The 6,000-nt window shown below is 39.4% G+C and overlaps 1 non-coding gene across 1 annotated transcript; it reads right to left on the bottom strand.

The window, feature by feature from the left end:
- Positions 1-1,432: 1,432 nt before the first annotated feature.
- LOC116144365 lies at positions 1,433-1,539 on the bottom strand. The gene has a single exon (XR_004130246.1). It is a non-coding gene; the product is annotated as a small nucleolar RNA R71 (small nucleolar RNA).
- Positions 1,540-6,000: the final 4,461 nt, after the last annotated feature.

The raw sequence follows: 6,000 nt of genomic DNA, 5'->3' as shown, positions 1-6,000 counted from the left end.
TGAACTTTAATAATTTCGTTTTTCTTGTTTGTAGTATTGATTTAGCTATGAACTAACCCATTTTGGGTTAGGGTTTTGATTGTAATTCAGATTTTAATGGGTTAAGTGATTAATTGTTTTATTTTCATATGATTATGCTTTGATTGTGTGTTTGCTATGAGTTTTAATGCTTATATGTGATGAACATGATGAGATTGAGAAATGAATCATGTTAGGCTTCTTGGTTAATCCCCATTGTAGTATTGGATGCTAGAGATAGATTCAAGAATCAATGAAATCATTGTAGGATTCTTATGCCTAATGAGCTTGGATTTGTTAACTTTCAAATTGTTGGGTGCGGAGGGTTAATAAGGAAGAGTAGGAAAACATAGCCTGAGAAGGTATGTTTAACACTTTAGAGAGTTTGATTTACAACCAATGCATATGAATATGAATTTAGTTTAATTCTTAGGTTTAACCCATAAAGTCCGAATGAAGTCAAAACCCTACCCGTTTTAATTGAATTTAATTTATCCGTGTTCTTCATCTCGCATTCGTAGTTAAAGTTTTAAGTTAGTAATTTCAGCTTTAGTTTTTATTTTTATTTTTATTTTTTGCCTCCATTAATCCAAAAGAAGTCGATTGCTCCAACTTGAGAACAGTAGGAAACTTAGTGCTTAGCTAACAATCCTCGTGGGAACGATACTCACTCATCACTTTATTACTTGAGCGACTAGTATACTTTCTACATATTGTATGTTGTAGGAAACATGCATCAAGTTTTTGGCGCCGTTTCCGGGGATTGAGTTTTAAGTTAACATTGAGTCTTTCTATAGTTAGCTAGATTGGAGTTTTTTTTTTTTTTTTCCTTTCATTATCTGTTTTATTCTCGTTTTTAATTTTCAATTGGTGTGTGATCTCACTTTTCTTCATTTCTTTTCTTGCAGTTTATGCGAAGAGTGAGACGTCAACCAATGGTTCCTATTGATCTTGAGATTGAGAGAACCGTCAGACGACTTAACAGAGAGAGAAGAGAAAGAGAGGACATAGTGGTTGAAGTCGAGGAAGTACTGTTGAAATGGCAGAACTAGAAAACAGAAGGTTGAGGGAATTTTCAGTTCCCACTGTTAATGGCAGTGGGTCGAGTATTACTAGGCCTACGGTACAAGCCAACAACTTTGAGATTAAGCCGGCAATCATCCAGATGATCCAGCAGTCAGTAAGATTTAATGGTGATTTGAAAGAAGATCCGAATCAGCATATTGCAAATTTCTTAGAAATTTGTGACACCTTCAAATTGAACGGAGTGTCAGATGATGCCATTAGGTTGAGGTTATTCCCATTCTCATTGGGGGATAAAGCAAAGGGGTGGTTAATGGCACTACAACTGGGAACTATCACAACTTGGAATGATTTAGCACAGAAGTTCCTTATCCCTCCAGCTAAATCAGCAAAACTCAGAAATGATATCACATCATTTCTACAAGATGAGTTTGAGTCATTGTATGAGGCTTGGGAGAGATACAAAGAGTTAATGAGGAAATGTCCACACCATGGGTTGCCAGTCTGGCTTCAAGTCCAAACATTTTACAATGGACTAATGGGTAATGTGCAAACCATGGTTGATGCAGCTTCAGGAGGAGCCTTGCAGAATAAGACACCAGAGGAGGCTTATGAGTTGCTTGAGGTTTTGGCAAGCAACAACTATCAAAGACCAAATGAGAGAGCAATACCAAGAAAATCTTTGGGTCTACATGAAGTTGATGCTTTTATAGCCATCTCAGCCCAACTCACGGCACTTCAGAAACAGTTGGGAAGTATGCAGGTAAACTCTACTCAAGCACCTCAACTAACTTGTGATTTTTGTGCAGGAAACCATGTGAACAGCGAGTGTCAAGTGGGGAATACATTTGTTTCGTCATCTTCATCAACGGACCAAGTGAACTACTTGGCAAGAAATCAGAGGCAACCAAACAACTCGTACTCCAACACATACAACCCAGGGTGGAGAAATCATCCAAATCTGGCTTGGAGCAATCAAAACCAGCAAAATAATCAATGGAACCAAAGGACATTGCCAAACAACCAACTAGGGGTGAATAATCAACCGGGAGATCCAAGAGTGACAAAGTTGGAGGACATGTTTGGAAAATTCATGCAGGAAACCATGGGGTTTATGAATGAGACGAGGACAAATTTTAGAAATCAAGGGGCGTCTATTCGGAATCTTGAGGTACAGATGGGCCAATTGGCCGAGAAGCTAAATGATAGATCACATGGGTCTCTACCAAGCAACACGGTGACTAACCCACGTGAGCAAGTAAATGCAATTACGTTGAGAAGTGGGATAATTTTAGAAGAGGTGGAAAAATCAAGGAAAGGGGAAGGTCCATCAAGGAACAATGAAGAATCTGATGAGGAAGTGAATGAAGAAATCATTGCTGAAGGGAAACCACCCATCCCTAGGAAAGGCGAACAGAAGCAGGATGAGAGGCAAAAGAAAAAGAAGAAGGAGAAATTGCCCTTCGCTGAGATACCAGTAGAGTTGGCGCATCACACACCACCCGTGCCTTTTCCTCAAAGACTCAGAAAAGAAAATCAGGATAAGCAGTTTATTAAATTTCTTGATGTTTTTAAGAAACTGCATATTAACATTCCTTTTGCAGATGCATTGTAGCAGATGTTGAGCTACGCGAAATTTCTTAAGGAAATCTTATCAAACAAGAGGAAGTTAGAAGATGAGGAAACGGTGATGCTCACGGAGGAATGCAGTGCCATCTTACAAAAGAAGCTGCCCCCGAAACTCAAAGATCCAGGGAGTTTTACTATTCCTTACATTATAGGAGATATCACCTTTGATCAAGTTTATGTGACTTAGGAGCTAGCATTAACCTTATGCCTTTTTCTGTTTTCAGGAAATTAGGAATTGGTGAAGTAAAGCCAACGACCATATGCTTGCAACTTGCAGATCGATCAATAAAGCATCCGAGAGGCATTATAGAGGATGTGTTGATTAAGGTGGACAAGTTCATTTTTCCTGCGGATTTCTTTGTGTTGGATATGGAAAAAGACAAAGAGGTTCCTCTTATCCTGGGACGACCATTTCTAGCTACCGGAAGGGCTTTAATCGACGTTCAAGAAGGGAAGTTGATCATGAGGATGCAAGATAAAGAAATAACATTTAATGTCATTAATTCAATGAGAGCTCCACCTAAAGAAGAGTCATGTTTAAAAATCGATGTGGTGGACTAGGCAAAAATTGAAACCTTCCAACTGAACAATCTTAAGGTGGAAATTAAGAGCTGCATTGTCAAACCGAATCAGTTCAAGAGTGAGGACCATAACGGGAAAGGTTGCAAAACATTTCGGGATGAACCTCACTCAAGATTGCGTCTTCAAAAAGAATAAATGTCTCAGCTTAAAAAGGGTGAGGGAAAGTAAAAAAAATGGAAAGCGGTTAGTGAGAAGAGTCAAACCACCAAAGCAATGACCAAAGGATAGAAATGGGTGGTGAAACTCTCAACAAGAACCATGAGTGAAAAAGATCATCAACAAAAGAAGCTTCAGTACAAGGGAAAATTCTGGGATGTGATGTACTTGGATAATCTGGACTGACGTGAAAGATTGAGAGAGTCGAGCTATCGACTATAAACAAGCGCTTCTTGGTAGGCAACCCAAGTGTTTTTAAAATTTTTGTTTTTCATTTTGGTTGTTTGAATTTGTTTGAAATCATTATTAGTTTGTATGAATTGTAATGTGTGTGTTTTGGGGTGTTTCAGGTGAAGTTTTTAGTGAAAGAAAGGAATTAAAATGCTCCAGACTTCGCCGAGGCGAAGAAGTATTCTTCGCCATGGTGAAGCATTATGTAGAAAAATATGGTGTGAAAGTCCCAGACTTCGCCGGGGCGAAGATGTATTCTTCGCCACAGCGAAGCAACCTGGAAAACAGGTCAGCTCCTGGAAGTTTTTGCCCCGGTGAAGAAATTGTCTTCGCTGCGGCGAAGAAGGTGGGACTAATTTGACTAAGGCATTTTGTCGCGGCGAAGATTGTTCTTCGCCGCGGTGAAACCTAGGTTTTATTAGGGTCCTTGAATGAAGAACTTCGCCACGGCGACGAGTGTTTTCTATAAATACCCACTTTTCTTTTTCATTCTTCACACGACTCTTCATACCCACTTGAGAGAAAAATTTTCAAACTTAAATCTTTTGCTTTCCCAGAGTTTAACCAACAAAATTTCTTACTCCTTAACCCTCTTAAACACCAAAACAACTCATTTCAACAACGATTTTTGCAAAAATTTCACGAAAATTTTTGAATCAAGAATTTAGGGCTTTTTAATTTGGGCTGTTTCTGGTTCAATTGGTGGCGAATACTCCTTCATATTGGTAAGATCTCAAGTTTCCTAACCTTTTTATCGCACCATTTCACATTTTGGTTTGTAGATCTGAAAATTTTTTGTTGCAGTTGAGTTTTAGAATTTGGATGATTTTGAGCGTTGATTTTGTTAGAGGAAGGGTAGTTCGTGCATTGGGTGATTGTGAGGAGTATGGGTTTTGAAATATTGGAGTGTTTGTGTAAATTTGAAAATTTGAAGTTTGGAGGGTAAAGTGCGAATTTTTGGAAGTGTTGTTTGTTTTTGCAGGATTGAATTGGTTGTGTAGAACAACTAGGTTTGAATTGTTGGGGTATAATTTTTGAGTGAACTTTAATTTTGAACAATGCCTGCCAAAATTAAGCATCCATACAAGGGTAAGGGCAAAGGAAAGAAAGTGGACAACTGCTTTGTGAGTGAGAAAGCCCGTAAAAGGTATGAGAGGGCCATCCAAAGGAAAGATAAGAGTATTATTCCTGAGCGTGGATTGACTGCGAGTTAGGCCTTGGACTAGAGTAGAAGGAGACGTTGGGAGATGTTTATGAGTACTACTGCACAACCAGCTATAGAGCCGCTAGTAAGGGAGTTCTATGCCAATCTCCTGGATTGTCAAGAAGGTACTGTGTTTGTGAGAGGGGCTGATGTGCCATTTACGGAAAGGGTGATCAATCAGTTCTACAACCTGCCTAACCTTGATCAAGATGAGTACGTACAATTTAAGAGATCACAGTTTGAGGACAGTATCATCCTTCTGGTCATTGCAAAACTGGATGCAAATTGGGCAGTATCGAAGAAACAAAAGAAGACCATCAAGGGAACTCAGTTGACACCGATGGCTCGACTGTGGCAATATTTGTTAGTGCGAGATTGATGCCAGAATCGTACTACAACACAGTTACTCATGAGAAGGCAGTATTGCTTTACTCTATTGCCACAGGGAAGAGTATCGATGTGGGAGACATGATCTGGAACAGCATTTAGCAGGCTGCCAAACCAGGGCAAACAAGTTACGGTTTCCCACATCTCATCACAGTCTTGTGCATTAGAGCTAGAGTCGAGGTTCAGGATGATGAGCACTGTATTCATGCTGCCCCAGTCCTAGACTCAGATTATTATCAGAAACATCTCGACCGTCCAGAAGCTGCGTAACCAAGAGCAAGGGCAAAACGGTAGAGAACCACACAAGGCCCTGCCACATCCTCCAACTCCACAGCTACACAGAAAGAGATGATGCAGCAGATGATGGGCATGATGAAACATTTGACAAAACGGCAGGATTGGTTGGTTGAACATAATGTACGATATGTAGAGTAGTTTCGGCAAGCTCAATGTTGACACTACCGAATTCCAATGGGCTGATTGGGACTCAAATGAGTGGATGGGCTCCTGTTTTTGTTTTTCTTTATTTTATTTTGTTTTAGTTAAATCGGTTTTTCATTTGAAACATTAAACTCAGTTTATATTTTTGGTTTTGGATTGTGTAGTTGTTTTAGTTGTTTTCTTTTAATTTGTAGTTGTTGCAAGGACGAGATTAGGTTGTAATATTTTCAATTTAGTTTGTGAATTTTGCTAACACAAGGGACACCACAGTTTCAATTGTTTTGACAGATTTTGGGTGATGAAAAGTCCGAGACTGGGTGTGCATTGTG

Source organism: Pistacia vera, unplaced genomic scaffold (genome assembly GCF_008641045.1).
Source record: "Pistacia vera cultivar Batoury unplaced genomic scaffold, PisVer_v2 Contig441, whole genome shotgun sequence".
In the NCBI taxonomy this organism is placed as follows: Eukaryota; Viridiplantae; Streptophyta; class Magnoliopsida; order Sapindales; family Anacardiaceae; genus Pistacia; species Pistacia vera.
The sequence above is the reverse complement of the archived record's forward strand: the minus strand, read 5'-3'. Positions and strand labels throughout refer to the sequence as shown.